This window comes from Protobothrops mucrosquamatus, unplaced genomic scaffold (genome assembly GCF_001527695.2).
Source record: "Protobothrops mucrosquamatus isolate PMUCROS unplaced genomic scaffold, P.Mucros_1.0 scaffold353, whole genome shotgun sequence".
NCBI classification, from domain to species: Eukaryota; Metazoa; Chordata; class Lepidosauria; order Squamata; family Viperidae; genus Protobothrops; species Protobothrops mucrosquamatus.
The window spans coordinates 269551-293630 of record NW_015386688.1 but is presented as its reverse complement, the minus strand read 5'-3'; the positions used below and the strand labels follow the sequence as shown (position 1 = coordinate 293630).

Here is a 24080-nt window from a genome sequence, read left to right as displayed (position 1 = left end):
GAGAAGGCATGCCACAGGATGGTTGGCCTCTTTTGCAGTAATAGGATCTCTGGAACCTTGAGAATGGAGCTGACTCTGTATTTCCTACGGCAAAGTTTTGTACGTTTTAACTTCAGTTCTTGGTCAAAGCATAGAGTAAAAAGCAACACAAACCCCTTAACTAGGGTAGCTGAAGAATGGGCAAGATCTTTCAATCTCTATGTGAAACCACCATCAACATTGATTCCACAAAGGAACAAGTCCATACAGGTTTGTGTGAGGATCATTTATAAGCTGATACCATTTATGCTAGTGTCACCAACTGCTAATGTTACTCAGCTCTTGATATACAGTAAAGTTTTGCACAGTTCCATATTTGCAGAAAGACTAGGAATAGATTTTTTAGGAAACTCATATTTTAATATGTTAACATTCAACAAACAAAATATATATTTAACAAGTATGCAAAAACTGCATCTGTGCCTGATGATAAGAACAAAGTTGTCATTAACATTCCCCCATGTACAAAAGGAAAGTTAGTAAGCGCAAATGCAAAAATCTCTCATGGTATTAATTTGTTCAGTGTATCCAGGAAGATGAGTATCACACTTTTCCTTTGTGAGGGTATAAAAAGTGACAGTGAGCAATATTTCAGATTTTATACCAGTCAGAGAGTGTTGCATACCAGAATTTTGTTCTTCAACACATCACTGAGTATACAGTACTAATGTTAGAAAGTTTATTCCATGTTTGTTGATTTAGATGAACTCAAGTGAACAACCTAAAAATATTGAATGCTTGGCATGAATATGAATTCTGGTTGTTGAATGTGATGGATACAAAATAGGCTTGAATAAAACATGCATGTAATTAAATGGAATGCTTGGTGAATGGTTTGTTGTTGAGCAAGGAGTAAGACAAAGAGGTGTGCTGCCCCATTGCTTACTGAGTGTACAAGGAATGCTTGTGATGATGCTAGATATATGTTAGCTGGGATGTAAAAATATGCATATTTTTGTATGGGGATGTTATTATGTGATTGGTTGACAACCTGAACAGTTTGTGGATCAGATAGTGTGATACAATGAGAAGTTTGGACATCAAAATTGGTATGTCAAAGATCAAGTTAATTGCAGTCGACACAGAAACAGATTATGATTGCAAGTTAAAAGAAATTGTAAAAATATTAGAGAAGGAGATGAATGCGAGTACTAAAGATGAAAAAAGGATAGATAAATTTTAAGGTTGAGTAAATACTGTGCAAAAGATAATAGATATTTAGCATTCAATTGCAAGAAATGAATGTTTGTTAAAAGAAGCAAACATGGGTGTGCGTAACATGATGCTTTGCCCACTTAATTATAAGACGAGAAACGTAAAAGAAAGTTGAATAAAAGTGTGAATGGGATACTAATGGGATACTAATGGGATACTAATGGGATACTAATGGGATACTAATGGGATACCATACCTTAAAAAAAAAGGTATGGTCAAAAATGATTGAATAGCTGAGGAATAAACTGAATGCAAAAGTGAATAATATGGAGGTACAAAACAAGTGTGTCAAATTGTTTTGGTCATAAAGAAAGAATGAGGATTCATTTATAGGTAGATTGAAGAAGTTTAGAGGAAAGGAAAGAATGAGAAAGTTGTAATTGGATAGAGAACTGATAAAAATCTTCAAAAAGAGAGAGGTGAAAACTTTAAAGCGCAAAAGCCTATGAAATGGTGGGTGGATAGATTAGAAGCATGGATGATTTGCAAAGACAAAAAGGTGTGGAGGAGTTTCAGGAATGGTACTGGTGAAAAAATAGATTTAACTATATTTTCCTTGCTTTTTCTTGTTATGCCTTTAACCTTTGTTGCTTACTTATTGCTTTTCCTTGCTTTGCAGAGCTGCTGACTCCGAAAGGAAATTGCATAATGGGAATGAAGATATGTTGAGTGTCAAGATAATTTATTTATAGGTGAAATGTCATCATTAAAATAGACAGGATATGCTTGCATATGCTGGCAGCCTATACTGTCTTTCAGGGTAGGGAAATGCAATATGATTCTCCAAATATATTGATTTTCCATCAGTAATACATACCATGTGTGACTTTGTATTAAGAAAAAGGGATGCCATTCATACAATCCTGGTATTTAATATTCCCTGTGTTCCCCTGACCCCAAAAGATTTCCTGAGATTTAGGAAACCCTTGGAAACAGAATGAAACAGACATTGGACAGCTGCCATATCTGTAAGGGGATATCAGTACATGTGTCTATTTAAGTAAACAGGAAGGTTTTCTGCAAAGTTTTTTTAAAAAAATAAAAAACCCATCAGTGCAACAACGAAGCAAACAAGGTAATTTTCTTGGATCAAGTGACTGACCTCAGAAGGATGGAAGACTGAGTCAACCTTGAGCCTATCAAGACCGAACTTCAGGCTGAGGGCAGAGTTACATTCTAACAACTGTGCCACCAGGGCTCCTAAAAGTTGGTTAGAAGCTGCAAACTGTTGAAACCACACAAATAATCTTTGGGTGCCACAGCAGAAAAAGCTTTCCTCCTGAGTCCTATCAAATGATATTCCTTCATGGATGGGATCTGCAACATGCCTTTTTTTGCCAGACCTGATGGGACAGGTAAATGTTAGATGTACTTGGAGATAGGCAGTCTCTCAGCAGTGCAATTGGCTCTTAAAATACTGCCTTACTTTTCTCAGCTATCTTAAGATAGCTACTTTTCCCCCCTTTATCTTAAAGGAATGTATTTTCAATGAAAAACAAGTGGGAAGATATATGGAATTATTATGAAAATCCACAGAGCCATGAAAACAAACAAGTTAGATTCAGAGAATAATAGATACATCTGACTGTGTGATTTCTTTCTCTGTAGCATTTTCAATACCCCATATAGGAATACTTTCTCTTGTTTAGGTAATTATTTTTAATTCAATACCTTGATGTTCTGTTTTGGAGCAGATTGTAGTGAATTCAGATAGTCTTCAGCCCAGCAGCACCTGAAACCATTCCACATTCGGCACAACAGGACCTGGTATCTAGCCACGTCTGCTTGCCTTTTAGAGGGCTCGAATTACCGGCATGGCAAAACAGTTTTCAGAACTACAATAAACCAAATTTCTTTATTCTTTGATTAACTTGCATGTACAAAAATACTTATATAATGAGCCCACCAGAGTCTCATCCTCACCTTACACTCCGCTGTTAAAATATCCACAATAGTCTGATCTTTTCTCAACATATCTAAAGTCATAGTATTTAAAAGCATCCTGCACTTTTCATTTGAGCTTCATTACATTTCCAATGAATTTTTATGCAAAGTCTTACTTTCTAAATTGCAAGGCTGTGAATCCCTATATGACTTATCATATTTTATTTCATTTCCTTTGCAAGTTTGTTCTCACTGAATAAAGGATCAAGTAATTCAGTGGATTCTCTTACGGGCCACAAGCAGTTTTAATAAGCTTATGCTTACTAAAATTCATTTCCTCTGATACAATAAATAATGGCAAAGCATCAAGCCTTTTCAAGCAAATGAATAATTGAGGGAAACACAGTTTTTAGGGCATTGTCACAAAAGTTGTATGGCAAGTTGAAATGGTAAAATTGGATTTTTGTTTATGTCTTTTGAGAGCTCCCTAGATAGGGTTTATATGTCTGTTGATTGCAGCTTGGTTGGAGTATTGTGTACTAAGAATTGAAAAATTCTGTGCTGTCAGAAATAGGGAAATGTCTATTAAGTATTACCATACCTTAAGTGGTCTCTCGTCTGGCTGTATAGTCTTCTCAAGAGAATTACTGTTAGCTCCTTCTCCAGAAATAGCATTTGCAAAATCTTTTCATTACAAACACTGGAACTGACCTCATGGTTCTTGACTTTATCGTACAGTTTCTTCCAGTTATTATTCTCATCCCTATGGCAGAATTTGAAATTAAACAGAGATTGATTTTTGGTAATTTCTAAAAACAGACAGCATGACAAGTAAAACAGGCAGCATGCCTTGGGCTCAAAATGAGCCAGTCCTTTTCAAACTGTCGCAATTAGGCAAAGTCTTGGAAAAAACAGATGTAGGAACTGAATGTTTGGAGAAAAACTTACAGAGTTGAGTTGAGGTGATGTGCCCCAAAATAACTGGGTCAACAGATATCAGGTATCTTAAAGAAACATATTCAAGATCTAAAGTGTTTTCTTCACCTGAAGTTCTTGAGCCACCATACCTGATTCATATTCACAATTTTTGTTGCATTCTCAGCTAATTTCCTTTGAGATGTTGTCACAAACTCTTATCCTCTTGTCCTCCGCACTATCACCATCACCATGCTTGTCCCACTTTCTCTATTAAGCATACTCAACCAGAGTTTGCTTCCCTTTTCAGAAAAAAATATTTTATCTCTCTTCTTTTCTCTGCCCAAGACTGATACATTTACTTTATTTTCTTCTCCAAAATAATGGAACATTTCTGAATTATGAAGAAGGCTACCTACTTTCTTTAGCATATAAGAGCAGGGAAGCAGGTTGCAGAACATTCAACTGTGTAACTGACATAATTCAATCCAAACTTGGAGGCAATGTCAGTTAAGATACCATAGAGGGGCCATGGTAGCAAAAACATCTCTTTTGGAATGGAGCTTAGCTGTTCATACTCATTTGTATTTCCCTTTGCTTCTTTGATGAGTAGCTCCTTTTCCAAAGACTTTTATCATGTAGCTCTGCAACTTTGTCTCCCTCAAGGTCACTCCTACTTCAGATCCCTCTGGAACCTTCCCAGTTATAAAGTCCCCTTTGGTTTACCCAGCCCCTATTTTCCATGTTTCTGTGGGTTCAGAAACTAATATTGGGTCAAGGTCAGTCCTATTCTTGCTATGAGCCCAGATTGAATTAGAGCATGGCTTTTCAACCTTCTCACCCATTGTACCACTTTTAGGATATGGCAACATCCGAGTACCACCAGTTGCCTAGCAAGGTGTCAAAAACTTGATGACCCCCCCCCAAAAAAGGAAAAAAGTGATAAAGTACGGGTAGTCCTCGACTTACAACAGTTTGTTTAGTGACTGTTCGAAGTTACAATGGCACTGAAAAAAGTGTCCCCCAAGCCACAGCCGAGCAAGACACCTGCCTGCCCGCCCGGCGGCGCTCTTCCTCCTGTCCGAGGTTTTCATTGTTGTGAGCATTTCTGTTAAGGATTGGCAGCGGGGGTGGGGTGGGGGGTGTTTGGTTTTTATTCCCCCCATCTGCTGGGTGGTTACAGCAGGTTTTGGTCCCTTTACATGACCCTGGGACACTGTGACCATCATAAATATGAATCAGTTGCCAAGCATCTGAATGTAAATCACAAGACCCTGGAGATAAGGCAACATTCCAGCTGATCGGCGCTTCTTCTGGGCTCAGCAGAAGCGCCAGGATCAGCGCCGAGCTCCAGCTGGAAAGCGGCACTGATGCTGGCGCTTCCACTGAGCCCTGACAGCCCTGCAGCTCCAGCCTTCTCTCGCTCAGTCTTGTGCGGTGCTGTCACCATTTCAGCTCATTCCCCTCCCCCACTACCACTTTTCTAGGATGGTTGCGTACCACCTGCCAGGTTTCAATGTACCACATGTGGTACCCGTACCACTGATTGAAAAGTCCTGAATTAGAGCTCAGACTCAGCAAGTAAAATAGAGAACAGAGTGAAGATACTTAATGAGAGTTCTTGCTACATAAAGGAGTAATGTCTTAATTAAAGATAGCTGGCTACAACCTGACCCATGTTTCTCCATTGGAAATAACTGTCTGATTTCCTGCTCTGTTGCTCCTGTGTATTCTGCTTGAATAAAAAAACTTGAAACTCCAATCTTTGGACTGGTTGACAAACCAGGCTTGGCTCACTGAACTTTGGGCTGGATTTTAACTTCTCTTTTATGTGTTCCCACTGAAAACATGATTAACCCAGGGACTCTTCCAAGAGAGTCTGTTTTGATTTGCATTCCCTTCCTCATCTGCCATTTATTTACTCATCTTTGAGTAAATTACTCTTATCATCTAGAAAACTGTGCAATGTGTATGAGTTTGAAATCTGAACTAGGAGTTTATTTCCATTCTCACCCCCATTTTCCTGCACAAGAAGTAAGAGAAACTTGGAAAGTACAGTGGAGCAATTTACACTTGAAAACACTCAACTAATCAAGAGATAGAAGTGTTTTAACGGTTGCAATATTTCATGTTTCTTATCCAACCTATTTGCTGAAGTGATCATGAGGAAGCTGAAACTTGACTCAAAAATTGGAGATTGGGGGAAGGAACATCAACAATCTTGAATCTGCTGATGACACAATTCTCATCTCAGAGACCAAAGAAGGCCTAAAACATTTGATCGAAAGGATAAAAGAAGAAAGTGAGAAATTTGGTTTCTTCCAGAATGTCAAAAAGGCCAAGCTTGTGATCACTGTGAGAAATAGAAGTGTTATAATGACAATTGATGGTGAAGAGATCAAATGTGTGCAAAAAGTTACTAATGTAGGATTGCAAATTGATCAAAGCAGTGAATGCAGTCCAGAAATGAAGTGTCAAATTGCACTGGGTCACACTGCAATTATTAGCATGAATCAAATATGGTAAAGCAAAGAGATCAGTCTGGCATCTAAATATAGATTAGTTTGTACTATCATGTCTTCCTACAGCTACCTACAGCTATGAAAGCTGGACCATGAAAAAGCTAGACAGGAGGAAAATTGACTTGTTCAAGCTGTGGTGTTGGAGAAGGTTCCTGAGGATTCCTTGGATAGCAAAGGTAACAAACAAGTACAGGAGCATATAAAACCAGACATATCACTGGAAGGCAAAATCACAAAATTCTGCCAATACTTCTTTTGGCCATATCATGTGATCAAACTCACTGGAAAAGGCAGTTATGCAGCATCAATGAAAGGAAAGAAGACTGCCAAAATACACAGTGGATAGACATCATAGACATCAGCCAGAAAATAAACAACTGAAAGAAGCTGTACAACATCAGACAATAATATTGTATAGCTTCTTCCTGGTCTATAGACTTTCTGAGAATTGGACACAATTGAAAGCACTCAACTAGGCCTGCTAATACTTGCTACATAAATAGCCTATGACCTACTGACACAGCCAATGTAGGAGCTGTTCCTCTTCCATTGAGGATATATCTAGTAGCCACGCCAGAGAAATGTGATGACCTGCACAGTCATTTTCCAGCTTTCTTTGTACAATACATACTCTTCATAGACCTACATTTTGAAGACTTCCAAAATGACTATATATGTGTGGAATGAATGACCAACTGGAGCTGATGCTAAAAGGATCACACCTTTTTGCTACAGTAGAGGCCTTTGCTAGATTATTTTGATGGATGTAGATAGAAATTAAAGATTATATACACATATCCCATGAAACCTTGGACTGCCAATAGGGGCATTTATGAACTGAAGAAAGGGCAAGGCCTGGTGGCTGAATACATCAATACCATTAGTTTATTAGCTCATGACCAACTTCATAGATCTCTAATTCACACCAGACCATGGCATTTCAAAGCACACCACCAAACCACCCCTAGTAATTGTGATGATCATCTGCCATCAGTCCCAGTGGTCTGGGCCACACCACCATTGAGCATGTGATTGGGAATTCACTAGGAAAGGTTGACTGTCTATGTATATGTGGGTTTGAAACCTGAAATAGGACATGTATAGATCTAAAGGATCATGAGTAAAGTACTGATACTTAATAAAGTTGATGGATTATAACCCTGGGAGATTCCAGTACTAATCCAGAGAAGGCATTGAGCAGCTTGGGCAAGGAATATGCTTATCAGTAGCATCAATTCCAGCTCATCCTTAAGGCCCAGCTTTATAAGTAGAATCTCATGCTAAGTTATCTTGAACTATCTTTGAGGCAGTGCCCTGACATCCTTCAGAAACACCCAGAAAATAATAGTGTCCCCCTCCCTCCCAGAAAAAAACACACTGATGAAAGCAAGATTATGTTCACTGATGAACATTAAACATCAAGTATATTTTATAGTAGAAAACAAAAGGCCACAATCATCCTGTTCAGCCTAGAATAAAATATTTTAGCTACAGAAAACAGCCCTATGGCTAGAAGCAAATCTTGTTTCAGTTTTTCATTAGGCTAACTCTACTTAAAGAGATGAGGAAAATAGGAATGGCATTAATTTTCTCAACCTTGACAATTTTAAGGCATGTGGACTTAAAATCCTGGGAGTTGAAGTCCACATGCCTTAAAATTGTCAAGGTTGAGAAACACTGCAAGTTAGAGCCTAAAATTAGAATACTGTATGCAGAAGATCAAAAGGGCGCCTTGCAGCCCCCTAGTGGCCAAGTAAAATCAGTAAGATGAATTTTGTTTAGTTATAAGGATTGTTTTCACCAATGTTGACCTAATGTAGTTTTCTGAAAGAGTAGGTCAACAAGGAAACAAACAAAAATCCCAAAGTAACATGATATAAATAGCCAGTGATCCAATTTAGGTAAGGATAGAATTTCATAATAGCAAGTTACTATTTGTTAACTTAAATTTGAAGACGTTAGACAGCTGCAGGCCACAAATCAATCTCAGACTATCTGGGTAAAATGCAGATATGTTACTGAGATTAGTAAGGTCTTCACATCACAATTAGGACTCTGCAAAACATTTTTCTCTTGAAATAGATTATGTTGAAAATATGTTGAAATGCTGAGGTCAAAACAATTTTAATTTGGTATATGGGCTCCCCCCCCTGAATTTGAAATGGTTTCCTCTGATCATTCTGGAAGTGTTTAAGCCTCCAAACAGCTGCATTTGAACTACAAAAATCCTATTTCAAACTTGAAATAGAGCTCTTTTGAGCTGAAATGCTTTCAGAGTGATCAGAACAAGCTATTTAGAGCTCAAAAGACATGCTTTGTTTTGAACTCCAAATAGAGCGTTTTGCACAACCTCATCGCAATCAACAGGGATATTAGCCTTGATGCATCCTTTCTGTCACCCCAAGAGTCATGATCTTCTTCCTTCCAAATTGCTCCTTTTTTCTTGAGCAGAAGTGTGTGTCTTTTTTTTTGTAATATTTTATTGATTTTCTAATTTTACATTTAAGTATTTAAAAAGCAACATGGCGGCTGGGTTAATAATTCAATAACATACAAAAATCTTTAGTACAAATCTCAAACTACCTCATCAAATAGTTCCTCTCCTTTTCCCTTAATATCTGCTGTCTCATATTTAAACTAATACAATTCTTATTACATCCATTAAGTAAAGATAGCATTGTTACATTTCTCAATAGATTTTTAGCTTATACATATCCTAGTTACTTTAACATCCAGTCTTTATAAACAGTCAATGTCCTGTAGTTAGTTTTTCACAATTTTTAGTTTCCCATCAATATTTAAATTGAACGTTTGATATTTATAATTTCCAAATTTTTGGTAACCAAAGTTTCCTTTTATCACAATTCTTAACAAAGTCTAATATTCAAAATACACATCTAATCTATTTGAGTATATTCTATTTCCCACCATCTTATACCATCTAATTAATAATACAATATAACATTTCTTATTTTCAACTAGTTTCCAAATGTCTTAAATTTAACGACCAAAATTTCCTTATTTCAACATCAAATATTTCCTCTCTTTTCCTCTTGATATCTACTATCTCATATTTAAGCTAATACAGTTCTTATTATCTCAATTAAATAAAAACATATTTATTACATTTATCAATAAAATTTTAGCTTATTACGTATCTTAATTACTTTTACATTCAATCTTTATAAACAATCAATATCCTATTTATTTGTTTGGAGTGCCTGATGGTAAGTTTGACTTCGGCTGTCTGCAGCCTAGTGACAAGCCATATTTCTATGGCCAGTCTTTCATCCGCCAGTTTGGAGGGCTGCCCTGGATCGAGCGGAAGGGCTACCACCATCCCGCGATCAAGCAGGGATCCCCTCATTGCTTTTCCAGGGTCTCCCAGCAGTGCGAAATCGAACGTGGGTGACAGAGCTCGCCTTCCAGCATCCGCGGCAGCCACGATGGCAAACCAGAAGTCAGAGGCATGTGTCTTTTAACTGCTTTCTGATTACAGAAATCCAAAGTGGGTATATTCTGCCGTTGTTTTTTCTAATATATAGAAATGCTGTACTGATTTAACTATTGCCTGTGAAAAAAGCAAAGGGGTGGGGGAGTGAATTAGAACATTTCCTTCAGCAGCCCTTGAAAGCAGTTTACTTCTATAGCTTCTAATAAACTATGTTTGCACATCTTGTTGCTTGCCTTCTTCTAGTGGTAAAGGACTTTAAAAAAATAAATAAATAAACTGGTTGTCTTAACAGAGGGAGAAACCTAAACAGATTAGCTATTTATCCAATGTAAAGACTCAATGAGAACTGCCAGTTACTGTCACTGGAAAATGTCTTCCCAAAACAAAAGCCTGAAATTTCTGTGGTATTTACAGGCCTCCAGTAAATACTTCATGATGGTTAAATTCTATTCTCCATGAATTGTGCTGCTCCCTCAAGTTGGATTATTTAAAATGTTTACCAACATTTTAGCAGCAATAGAGTTATATTTATATATGGATTTTATTTATTAATTTCTATAGTATTTATTCCTTTTGTCAGTCAGAGTGGACACTGAATGGTGGTATAAATCAACAGATATCTGGGCACTTATAGTTACCACATAGCATACCTCACTGTTTTTGTATAAAGTTCTCTAGCTTTGGGGAGTTTTCATCATTTTCACATTTACTAAAGAGTATAACATTTGTCACATGACTTTCTTGATTGGCAATGAAGTGGAAGAAAATGGTGGCATGGCCATTTGGGAAAAGTATGGAACTTGTCTTTATGTAGTGTCCTCTATCATAAGTAAGAAAGCTTTATTCCTGATGTGGGATGTGTTTTAATGTCAAATTCTGCTTGTAGAAAATTGAAATGAATTTAATGCTTATACCCAGTATTACATGTACCCCCTTTTCTTTTTCTTTTTGTCAACAAACAGCAGCAATGAATAATAACATTTTTATAGCTTATACCATCATACATCTTGCGCCATGAGGGCTTATTGAATATTGAAGAGACTAAACTGGCCTATAAGAAAAACCAAATGAAGAAAAGAGACATGGCAAGGCAAAGTATTACATGGCCACAGTACATAAACACACGCAGTACAGCACACACACACACACACACACACACACACACACACAGAGAGAGAGAGAGAGAGAGAGAGAGAGAAAATTAGCAAAGCAGATAATCAGACTTGGCGATGGTTAAGAGAAAGAATGTTGAAGAAAGAAATAAAAGGGCTAATTCTAGCTACACAAGACCAAGCCAAATGTATACAACAGCAAATGCCACCTCTGAAAATAAGCTGAAGAAACAGCAGATCACTTAGTTAACTGCTGGAAGAATATTTGACTACAAACAATGGCATGTCAAAGTGGTAACAATGGTACATGGAATATCTTTAAAAAATACCATTTGCCTGCAAGCAAGGACTGGTGGGACCACAAAATAGACAAAGTAATAAAAAATGAAGAAATTAAAATGCTCCTGGATTTTAGAATTAAAACAGATCTGCCTAGTGACATCCCAGGCTTAACAATATTGATAAGATAGACAAAAAGAAGTTTGGGTAGTGGATACTAAAACACCTGGAGACAGCAGAATAGAAGAACTGGAGAAAACCACAAAATACAAAGACCTTCAAATTCTACTTCAAATAGAAGAATGACTGGGGTGAAATAAAACAAAGATAGTACCAATAGTAATAGGCACGTTGGGTCCAATTCCCAAAAGCTGGAGCAGGTTTTTAAGAAGAGATTGAAGAACCATTTGTCCAGATTGGAATAAGGTCTCCTGCCTTGGACAGCGTGCTGAACTAGAAGACCTCCAAGGTCCCTTCCAGTCCTATGATTCTATGATTCTAACTTAACAACTGATTCAGATTAGTGTAGAAATACTATAACTCATTGATACTTTACCATTATAATTGCTCTCCAAGGCCCTGAACCCAGAATTTATTCCCTATCAAAAGTTGTTGAAAACTTTGCAATCTGCTTTCATTTTGCCCCATTTGATTGCCTCTTGCTGTGGCTCCTTGAATGAACTGTTATCAAGAATAGATATTTGAGTCCTTGCTACTTTTATTCAGGAAATTGTCCTTCTATTCAGGACATAGTATATAAACGATGCTTGAGCAAAGTCTGCAGCATTGTCTGGAATGCTATCCATCCTCTTCATGACCTGTTCTCGTTGTTACCTTCTGGGAGGAGGCTTTGTGCTATCTGAAGCAGAACATTCAGATTCAATCACAGTTTTGTTCCATATAGCATCAATGTTGTGAACTCTCAAGCTTCCTCTTTCTGCTATCTATTCAAAATGGGCAGTGATTAATATATATATGTATATACAATACACGTATGGGTATAGGCATATACATATACATACATACATACATACATACATACATACATACATACATAAGTGTGTGTGTGTGTGTGTGTGTGTGTGTGTGTTTTTCAAAATTTGGATTGCTAACAAAGAATTAAGGGAGTACTGAGATAGCTATTTCTAACCTTACTTGGTTTTCATCAGTCAGACATACCCTTCCGAGATTCGAACCTGGGCTGTCTGCATGTTAAGCAGAGGCATTAGCCTCTAGGCCACAGGTTCTTTCTCGCTGACTGATGTCTGACTGATGAAAACCAAATAAGGTTAGAAATAGCTATCTCAGTACTCCCTTAATTCTTTGTTAGCAATCCAAATTTTGAAAAACACATATGATGTCGCAGTTAAGCGACTGCTGCCTGTGGATGGCTCTGGATTGAGCTGATGCAGGCAAAAGACTTCTCTCTCTCCCGTATTTAGGCTGACAGGGTGTTCAAAAAGCACTATATATATTTGTTTTCTGAGGTTTTCGCGGGTGTTTGTATGTAGGTCTTTGGTTATTCGGATTTTCTCCCGCGTAAAATTGGATTGCTAACAAAGAATTAAGGGAGAATGGAATAGCTATTTCAAGCTTTTTAGCTCTCATCAGCCAAACATAACCTTCTGAGATTCGAACCTGGGCTGTCTGCATGTTAAGCAGCTGTGTTAACCTCTAGGCCACAGGCTCTTTCTCACTTTGTCAGCTGTGTCAGGGAGGGAAGAGACAGGGGAGGAGAATTACCTTGAGTGCTTTTTTTTTTTTGATGCACCCTGTCGACCCAAATATGGGAGAAAGAAATCTTTTGCCTGTATCAGCTCAAACTATATATGTGTGTGTGTGTGTGTGTGTGTGTATTAGCATGTATGTTATGTATGTGTATGGGTAGATATATGCTTTCTTTTGAGAGCAGGCAACCTAATTTCATTTTTAATGTGTGACAGTGTGCCCACAGTAAAAAAATATGACAATACAGGTTATCTTATCTATTTTTTCTGAACTGAATATTTTATCGTGAACCTGCCACCAATCCAATTCTGGAAAATAGTTTTGTTTTAAATGTGTTTGAAGAAATTGTGTATTACAAGAAATAGGTAGGATTTACCTTACATCTTGATCCAACAAATAAAGTCTTAATTGACTAAGACTCGGAATCAGTGGTTTACAAACATGAAAGGAGGAAATCCTTGGCAAGAGCATGAAGAGTTTTAAATCTTGCATATAGCTCCATTCATTCAATTGGCAGTCTTGCTATCTCTGTAATAATTTTTTGCAATTTTTTTCCATAAGGTAAAACATTCTCCCTTTCTTACCTCTGTTTTTGATTAGTTCTTGCAGGTGAAAAATTCCCTAATCTGCTGCCCTCCAGATGTGTTAAGACTATGGTTTTCAAAATTCCTGACCAGTCTTTGTCCAGGAGAACTGGGAATATTGAGAATGGTGCTCCCATTTTCTTGGGAATGAAGCAATTTGAAGAAGACTATTGTAAGATACTACTTGTGGTTGGAAACTGGAATGCTAAATAGGAAACATTATGAAAGAAACTGTAGTTGGACTGTATGGTCTAGGAAACAGAAATCAGTTAGGAGAATGACTTAATCGGTGTCTATCAATCCAATTATTTCTCAATGGCTAACATAGTCTTCCAACAATCAACATTTTGCCTACAATGGACAATGGACATCACCAGATAGAGTACACAGAATTAAATGAGTATATTATTGGCATAAGGAGGTAGAAGATCTCACTTATAATAGCAAAGGCATGCCAAGAAACTGGCTGTGGAACAGACTGTGAACTGTTCATGTGTAAATTCCAAATCAAATTAAACTGGGAAAAGACTGCAAAACAGCTTCAATGGTATGATCTTGAGCATATGCCCAGCATTTTCAAGAAGAACCCATGAATTACTGAACTACATTGATAGAAAGCAAAGAAACTGTAGAGTGAAATCAAAGAAGTTGTTAAGAATGAATGTGAACAGAAACTGCCAAAGGCCAAGAAACAAGACAGCAAACTGGATGTCACAACAAATGGAGCAAAATGCCAGGAAGAGAACAAGAGAACAGAAGGCAAAACCAAAAGAAAAGAAAAAGAAAAAAGTCAAAGATTTCAGGACTGAGCTGTCAGATAAGATAAGAAGACATGTATAAAGTCATCAAAGATAGAAGCAGACATGGAAAACAAGAAAAAATTTCCAAAAGATCTCCAAATTCAAACAGATGTTCCAACTTCCAACTGGTATGCTAAAGAACATTAATGGACAGATAAAAACCGATTCGAAGAAGATTAAACAAAAATCGAAGAACTATATTGAAATTCTAAATGTAGTATATACGACAACAGCCAAGATACTTTAAAAGACATTCCCTACTTGCAAGAATCACTAATTTATATCATCACTCTGGTCATTACTTAGATTTTTTTTCTTCCATTCAATTTTATTTCATTCAGTTTTCAGAGACTGCCTGAACATGTCCCTGTAGTTTCCTTGGCAAGATTTTTCACAAGTGGTTTTCCATTGCCTGCTTCCTAGGGCTGAGAGAAAGTGACTGGTCGAGAGTCACCCAGCTGGCTTTCTGCCTAAGGTGGGGCTAGAACTCAGTCTCTCAGTTTTTAGCCTGATGCCTCAATCATTGCATCAAACTGGTTCAGTGCTAAGATGGGCAGGCATCGGAATTGATGAAATATCTACACAAATACAGCAAACAGCAGAAGAAGAATTTGTGAAGGTTCTAGCCAAACCATGCCAGCAAATTTGAAGACAAATGGCTATCAGATTGGAATAGGTCAGTCTACATATCAGCACCAAACTATTGTACAATATCTTTAATTTCACATCCTTGCAACATAATGTTCAGAATGATCCAACACATATTAGAACTTTGTATAGAAATAGAAATGTCAGATGTTCAAACTGCCTTTAGCAAAGGCCAAGGAACAAGACACATGATTGTTGATGCATGGTGGATAATTAAGAAATCCAAAGAATGTCAAAAAGAAGATAATATGTGCTTCAATGATTATAAAAGGCTGTTACTGTTTGACAATTTCAGACTGCGGAAATGCCAGAATATCTTATTGTTCTCATGCAAAACAGGCAGGAAGCCGTGGTATAGACAAAACATGGTGAAACAGTCTGATTCCAGGTCACTCGGAAAGGAATGAAACAAGATTGTATAGGTTATCCTTATTTATTCAATCTATATGTGAATTTATATTGAGGGAAACTAGATTGGAAGAATTTGGCATTCTTTTTAAAAATTGGAGCAAGAAACATTGATAACCTGAAGTGTACTGATGACATGACTTTGATAGTTGAAAATGCAAACGATCTGTGGATCTTAGTCATGAAAACAAGAACACAGTGAGAAAATAGGACTAAGATTAATATAAAGAAGACTAAACTGAGGACAACAGGTATAGCAACCAGCCTTAGAACTGATGATGAAGATATTGAAGTGGTGAATATCTTCTGACTTTTAGGATCAATTATTAATAATGAAGGAACAGTCAGAAAAATGTTGCAGACTAGAGTTTGGTACAGTAGCAATAAAAACCTTGGAAAAGATATTCAGATCTGGATTGTGTCTATGCCTACAGAAAATTAGGTTTTTCACTGTGACTTTCTATAGATGTAAAGGTTGGATTTTGAATAAGCAGGATAGAATGAATTATTCTGTTCTTCTGAACTTTATGTTGGAGAAAGCTTTTGAGAATACCAACTTCAGTCCTCCAAGATGGACCAAACTAAAGCCACGCAAACTAATACTACTTTTAGTTGTAGTATTTAGAAGCTTAGTACAGGAAGCCCTTGATTTATGAGCACAACTGGGAACAGAATTTTCATTGCTAAGCAAAGCAGCCGTTAAGTGAGTCACACCCAGTGTTATGTCCTTTTTTGTCATGGTGGTTAAGCAAATCACTGCAGCCAACTGAATCATGTGGTCCTGAAGTTAATCCAACCTCTCCTATTGACTTTGCTTGTCAGAAGCTGGCTGTGAAGGTGATCAGATGACCTTTGAGTGATGGTAAAATTAGGGTGCTTGGCAACCATAGTAAATATATGCAAGTTACCAAGCACCCTAATTTTGATCAAGTGACCATGGGGATGCTGTAATACTCATGAGTGAGCGGATTGGTCACAAGTCATATTTTCAATGCTATTGTAACTTTGAATGGTCACTAAATGAATGGTTGTAAGTCAAGGACTGCCTGTAACAGAATCTTGCAAGTATGAATGTCCTTCCCTCCTCCCCTTTTTTTCTCATGAGAATTAGGAAGGGTCATATTCCAGGTGCTTTCTCAAATTATATTTCTGCCCTGGACACAGGTGTCTTTTTTCTCCCATCATTATCTTGGTTGGGACTCTTCCTACTGTTCCTTAAGGGTATCTGGAAGATCTAAGGCAGGCATGTCAAACTCGCGACGTCACGTGACATCGTGCAACATATCACAACTTTTTCCCCATTGCCGGCAATGGGGTGGGCGCAGTTTCAGTATGATGCATCTGGCCTGCAGGCCGGCAGTTTGACATGCCTGATCTAAGGGATCTATCCACATGATCACTAAGGGTCAACATCAACTTTGATGGTGCATAATTATCAATGTTGTGACTGCTGAGATTTGGGAGCAGAGACTGCCTTCACTTCAGCTTTCTTTGAATCACTTTAGTGTTGCCAGAAACAACAGTCATTTCATTTTCAACAGGAATTGCTGCTGACATTCCCTTTGAAATGATGCAGTGTAATCTGGAAATATTATTCAGAAGAGAAGCAAGAGAAGCATTTGAAATGATTCTTTCTTATCAAATAAGCCAGATCAGAAATTTAAAATGATCTTGCCCATATAAGCAAGTCCACTAGCAGTCCTGGCGCTTTAGTTCCTTAGTGTTCTTGCTGGCATGAAACTGAATGTGGCATTTTCTAAACAGGAGTGTCCAACCTTGGCAAGTCTAAGACTTGGAGATATCAACTTCCAGAATTTCCCAGCCAGCAAGGGTGATTCTGGGAGTTGATATCCTCAAGTCTTAAAGTTGTCAAGGCTGGCACAACCCTTTTCTAAACCCTGGAGCATGCTGAGATCTCCAGAAATACACTTGGGAAGACACTTTTTTGTTACATTTCGTTCAATAAGGTGGTAAATTTTATGCTTTGGCTATAGGTACAAGTCTAACACAGAAAACAACATATGTACGGTACATATGCAAGATTGGTTAAAATAAAATCATCTTTAGGTTTTAAATGAATGTACATTCACTGGAGCATCACAGCATTATGTGACAAAAAGCTCTTTCCCTGGACAGAGCTTCTATGGAAGCCTTGCTTTTTTATTTTACTTGAAAAAAATTATAATACAGTTTTTGCCTCTTGCATTAAGACATCCTAGCTGATATCTATGGGATCAATGCAGCCCACAACTGTAATTTGGTCCTGAGATAATAAGCCATTAAAGTAACAGGTTCAGGTATTCTGAATTTTTCTTTCCAGCAGTTTTGTTATGTACAGAGTGTGTATATGTATGCCTGCACATGTGGAAAATACCAGCAATCCTCCCCGATTGGGAATTGAAGAAAAAAAAAAAGGATGGTGTATCTCATGCTAGTCTGGCTTGATTTTGGGTTCCCATATTGCCTGAATCTAGGCACTGTGATTTGCCAGCCATGTTTTATAACTTCACATGTTCTGAGTATATTATAGTTTATTTAATGAATCAGAGTTAAACAAACTCTGACTTAATGCAATGCTCAAACAAGCTTAAAGAAAGCACTGAAAATCAAGAATGGCTTGGAATGTTAATTTTTTTCTCTGAATCTAAAGTAAATATTCACCTTTGAATATTTTTAGCATGTGTTGCACACTTCTAGTATCTTATCGAAAGGACATTGTTTTTTTCTACAGCAACTCAATTTCTCATTTATAAGCAAAAAGAAAAACAATGCACAACTGTAAGATTTTGGCTGGATTAATATAAACATTAAAATGAAATGACTATATTTCATTTTAATGCTTATACATAAAACAATATTTTTATCTGTATTTTAAATCCTCTTCTTCCTAAGAAAAAAAAGAGTAGGTTGTATTTCATTAACTAAAAGCTCTTATCCTGGTTTATATTAAGCCTATTAATCTTGATTCCCAGTTTAGCCAAAACTAGAAATCATAGTTAAAGTGATAGTTTTTGTTGTTTGTGCTCTTGCCAGAAAAACAACAGTGATAGGACTTTGTGCTTTAAGACTACTGACTTTAGGATAGGAGTTCTTCTATACCACCATCTGCAGCCCTTAAAAAACCAACTCTTTGCCTTGAAACCAAGAAAATAGTTACCACTATGGTATCAATAATATTCGTATGTCAAAATCTGAATATTATTACCACCCAATAGTAGCTTATTTATGGGCCTTATTCTACTCTTTGTATTGCATCCACTCTGTTGTATAATTAATCTATTTTGAATAGCAGCTGAAAGATACATGATGTACATATTGCTTTCAATGTGCCTGCATGTTCTTGTTTCTGTATTGCTCTTGCTGTGGAAACCAAAATTAGAAGTTTCGCTGGGAGGTCTAATTAGCTATGAATGATGGAAATTGCATTTCAATAATTCACTTCAATATTAAGTGAAAGGAGACTGGTAAAAATTCACATTTTTCAACAGGGAATATACAAACTGTCATGTGTCTGATTAACGAAACACTTAAAAGGACTTTCAGGCATAATTTTTCCTAAAAGCATTTATTAAGGTTACAGAGACGTCAGTACGGCATGGTGGAAGTGCTTAGATCTGGATCCTTTTCCGTTGTACATACATTCCAAGCATTTTTCCCTGCCTCTATTTTGGGGTCATGGTTCACATCTTCCAATTAACTTGGAAGATGTGATTTACTTCCGGTTTCTTTTCCCCGGGCTTTCACTGTTGCCTGATTTAACTATAAAAATACCAGACAGTTCTGCATATACAGTATTTGCAGCGTTGACACAAACTTTATGAAAATAATTTGCTATGTTTCTAATACCAGAATTATTTGTAAAAGCTTGATGAATTATTAGCATCTCCAACCTATAAACAAGCAATGAAGAGAAATATGTCCCAGATTCTTTGTGCCTATTGCATAACTATGTATAAGATCACATTGTAACAGACACAAATTCACTTATTAATAGTGAAACAAACTCTAACATTGTACTTCAGAGCCATATTGTCTTCAATTCATTAGGCTTGACAATAAATTTCATCATTCAAGGACAGCAGGGGAAAAACCTCTAGAACTGAAGCCATGTCAGGTAAATTAGAATAACCAAAATGCAGATAAAGCAATAGTATATTCATTGCCTAGGAAGTTGGGAACATGTTTTTATTCTTCAGTTCATGAAGACATGTGCTGTCAGTAACAGAGTTATTATGCTGAGCAATTTCAGAGCAGCCAGAAAAGCTAAAACACAGCATATTATCTGACATGAATCTTCTGCATCTATATATTTACAAAGGCTTGAAAGAAGAGATCTCATTAAAACTAGTAATTAGGTTGATAAACTATTTTATGCTTCAAGAAGAGCATAAAATAAGTCCAGCAAGGTTATTTGGGCTGGCAAGATTTTTAGTTTGTTAGTGGAGGCTGGGGAGAATGAAGAGCACCCATGAACTGCATCAAGCTGCATCCTACCTAATCTTCCTTAATGAACATCTTTGCAAACATTCAGAGAGATGCTTTCTAATCTGCTATTGAGGCAGTTGAAGCAGAAATATACAGAGTGACCTTTGATACTTTTTGCATGCAAATCAAGATTTTTGCAACCTTGCTGCAACCCTTTCCCTATATTTACTTCTAACATCTGTTGCTCGGAAGTAGTAAAATCTCTTGCCCTAACATTGACTCAGTAGCAGTCTCTTAGTGCAAACTTGTTTAAACAGTTGAGCAACCGTTAAATATAAAGACACTGTCATTCTGACAGGATGTTATGTATGTACTCCAAACTGGTATGTGTACTAGATTCAATCTGTTATATTTAAGGCACAAATCTGACAATAAATAATATATAATACAGTTATATGTGATAAATGACAATTTCACACATGCAAAATCATTCAAAGAATATAACTCTAAACAGCATATGGTAGTGTCAGAGAATAAAATACCCTGGAGCTAAACCCTCTAATCTTTTAAGGATAATGATGTCCAAAATGAAAATTATTTAACCGAAGCAGCTGTGACATTGAAAAGCAATGCTAGCAGAAACAAGGAGTGAGATCTAGGATCTGGTAAGGAAAGCACAACTTCCATCAGCCTACAGGCCACTTTAGCTGCTACACAGCTGACCAAGATACACATTTTAAATGCAGGCAGGAAAATTAGTACTTTTTCAAAAAGGTGTTTTATATGTAGCTGACTTCCCTCTAACATACATGTGCCAGCATATAAAGCAACAGGGAGAGAGAGAAGGCTAGGAGATAGGGACCAAAGACATCACCATAGGCTGCAATTCGATTCCTGTGGCTCATAGGCAGGCTGCACTCTTGGTTGCCTTGACTAACATGGAGAGTCCATTTGCTACACATTAAATGATACCAGGCAGCTGTTGTGTCTTTCCCTTCCTACTCTCCCCTACAGAAAGCTTCTACCTGCCAAAAGACACAGGAAATGATGGAAGGAATGTGAGGAAAGACAGGTAAATTCTTCCATCTGGAATCTTCCCATCTGGTACTTTTGAAACAAGAAGCCATATTGAATCCTTGGTGCTCTCTGAGCTTAGCTGTTTGCTTGCAGATGTTTCATTACCCAACCAAGTAACACCACCAGTGATATTTACCAAGTGGGTAATTAAATATCTGCAAACAAATAGCCAAGCCCAACACCAAAAAATCCACAATTCAACGCTCAGCTACAGATATTTTCTTCTACTGAATGCATACTGAAGATTTTCCCCTCCTTCTTTAATATGATAGGGATGGTATTTAGAAATAAGTTTTCTCTATAGCCTTCTCCTTTTTCTAACTGGTCAGGTGGTCTTACTATCTGTTTGTTTTTTGAATGTTGATTAAAACACTGTTTTTCAATCAAACTTTTGATGAATCTGGAATGTTAAGGTGTTGTACTGGGCTACTGTCCCTCATAACAGTTTTTTTTTGTGTGTGGTTTTTTTGTGTGATTGTATTGCTTTCTGTAAATAGTTGTACTGAGACATGGGAAAACAATAAAAGAAGGCATTCCACCAATGAGGCAGGGTCATCCACAATAACCATCTGTCTGGAGAACAAGAATGTCTGACTTGTTTTTCTAGATAAACAAAAACACTAATATGTTGTTTGTTATGATGGATAATGAAGAGATAAATGTTGTGCACTTACTCTTTGTGAATGTGTATGTTGTTATAGCAGCCATAATTCTACTCTCCTTAACAAGTTTAAAGCCAAAAAATATTGTTTTTTCCTATCTTTAATTTTGTTTACAGTTTTACATTATAATCTATTTTTGAATAAAATAAAAATGAATTAAAAAAAGAAACATTCATTATCTCCACCCAAGCAAGGTAAGAACCCATTTCTTACCTTGAAAAAAAAATGTAATAGTTTGACTTTACTTACCTTTAGTATTAATTGCACTGGGAGAAGAGAATGGATGCTTGGCTGTAAATTTTTCATAAGGTAATGTTGAGAATTGCACCTTCAGGTCTATATTTTTAATGAAGTATATGAATGAATGTCTTTCACAAACTCAAGAACATTTTTGTAAATTTCATAACAATTCATGTTGGCTAGTGACAATGCCTGTTCATTTATTACATACTTTTAGATATTGTTTTTGTTTGCCTTAATACCTAAGGATCTCTGTTGACTCAAAAGGTGATTTGAATCCACTTTGAAATACTTCAGGTCTGCAGATTTATAACAGGTTAAAGTCTAGATTTACAAAGTAGTTTGTCAAGTTAGAATCTGGCTTGAGGTATAGCTTTGCTTTCATTTAGGTCAGAATTGCAATATTCATTATCCCTGAGATACAAGACTTCCTCTGCAATATGTGTTATCTTGAGGCAATGCTACATCAATGTATATGATTGATCTAAAAACAGTGATAATAAAATACTATTTAAGCAATATTTTAGTTGCTTTCATAGTAACACATAAAAAGTAATCTTCTTTCCTATGGGCAAAATGTTTTAATAATTTTGCATAGCTACTTTTATGAATGTTCAAAATGATTAATCACTATGTATTTTGTTTAATGTTTAGAAGACAATTAAAATCTGTTTCACAAGTTTGAAAAGATGATGGGAGGGGGGTATTTTCAGTGGTGGGATTCAAATATGTGAACAACCGGTTCTCTGTGTGGATGCTGCTTCCGGAAGTCCATTCTGGGCCTAGGCAACAAAACATTAGCTACCAATTCTGCTGAAGTTGTGCAAACCAGCTAAATCCCACCACTGGGTATTTTCCTAAATTCTGGAAGTACACAGTCAAATGTACCTCTCTAGAAAGAATATTGCACTGACTGAAAGTTGTCTGGAAAAAACCCTGTTTTGTATACCTGTTAGCCAAGTTGCTGGCATCTGGGACATCTTCAGTGGACTTTCCAACTGATTTAAGCAACCAAGCAAGAAGAAGTGGTTCCTCACATAGCTTTCTGGAAAGATATAAAGATGGTCCTCCTTCTCATGTCAGCAGCACTAATGTATGTAGAAAAAGAGAGCTAGCCAAAGAGATATACATATCAGAAAAAGCAATGGAATATAAGAAAAGATGAGTTTAAAAAATGATGTACTTTTGGATGAAAGCCAAGGAGGGATCATAATAAACAGACATCAGGAAAGATCTCAGTTGAACTCATACCCAACATAGGCTTGAGTAGTAGACAACCAAGAAGTCAACCTAAATTACAAAAGCATATGGATTACAGCCACATGAAATGAAAGTTAGGCAGAAACATAATTTATCTGTATCAAATAGCTAGTATGGGAAAAAAAGAAAGCTGAGTTATAGAGGAATGAATTATGCCAGGAGCAAAGAAAACAGCAAAAACAAAATTGAAATGCTTAAAAGGGCCACCAAGTTAGAAATGAATGATTACATTAGGAAAGAAAGTGATAATAAAAATTAAGAGGGAGAATAGTTTATAACTGACAGCAATAGAGATTAAAGACTTAGTAATCAAGTGGACATAAACATAAACATGCACCTATCAATGTAGACCTCCCACTGCTAATTAAAAAATATCTAGTGGTTAAAGCACCAGGCTAGAATCAGAAGACTTTAAATTCTAGTCCTGCCTTAGGCATGAAAGCCAGCTGGGTGACTTGGGCCAGTCATTCTTTCTCAGAGGGTTGATGTGAGAAAAATAGCAGGAAGAAGGAATATTAGCTATATTGCTACCTTGAGTTATTTATAAAAATAATGAAGGCAGGATATACATAAATATTTTTTTTAATTCTCTCTGTCTCTCTGTCTCTCTGTTTCTCTCTTTCACACACACAGAGAGACGCTTGCGCGCACGCACACTCACACACACATTCTATTGTGGGACACATGCAATTAAAAAAAAAATCTGCCAAACATTTGATGAAGTATTTCATGATTTAATTCCCACCTCACATGTCTTGATATCACATTTTAAGGATTGAGAAACAGAAGATTCATAGAAAGGCAAAAGGCATAATCAAGGTTCTAGAA

At 36.8% G+C, this 24080-nt stretch overlaps 1 long non-coding RNA gene across 1 annotated transcript; it reads left to right on the top strand.

Annotated features, from left to right (window-relative positions):
• LOC107287129 lies at positions 1-2064 on the top strand. The gene is made up of 2 exons (XR_001548867.1): positions 1-249; positions 1874-2064. It is a non-coding gene; the product is annotated as an uncharacterized LOC107287129 (long non-coding RNA).
• Positions 2065-24080: the final 22016 nt, after the last annotated feature.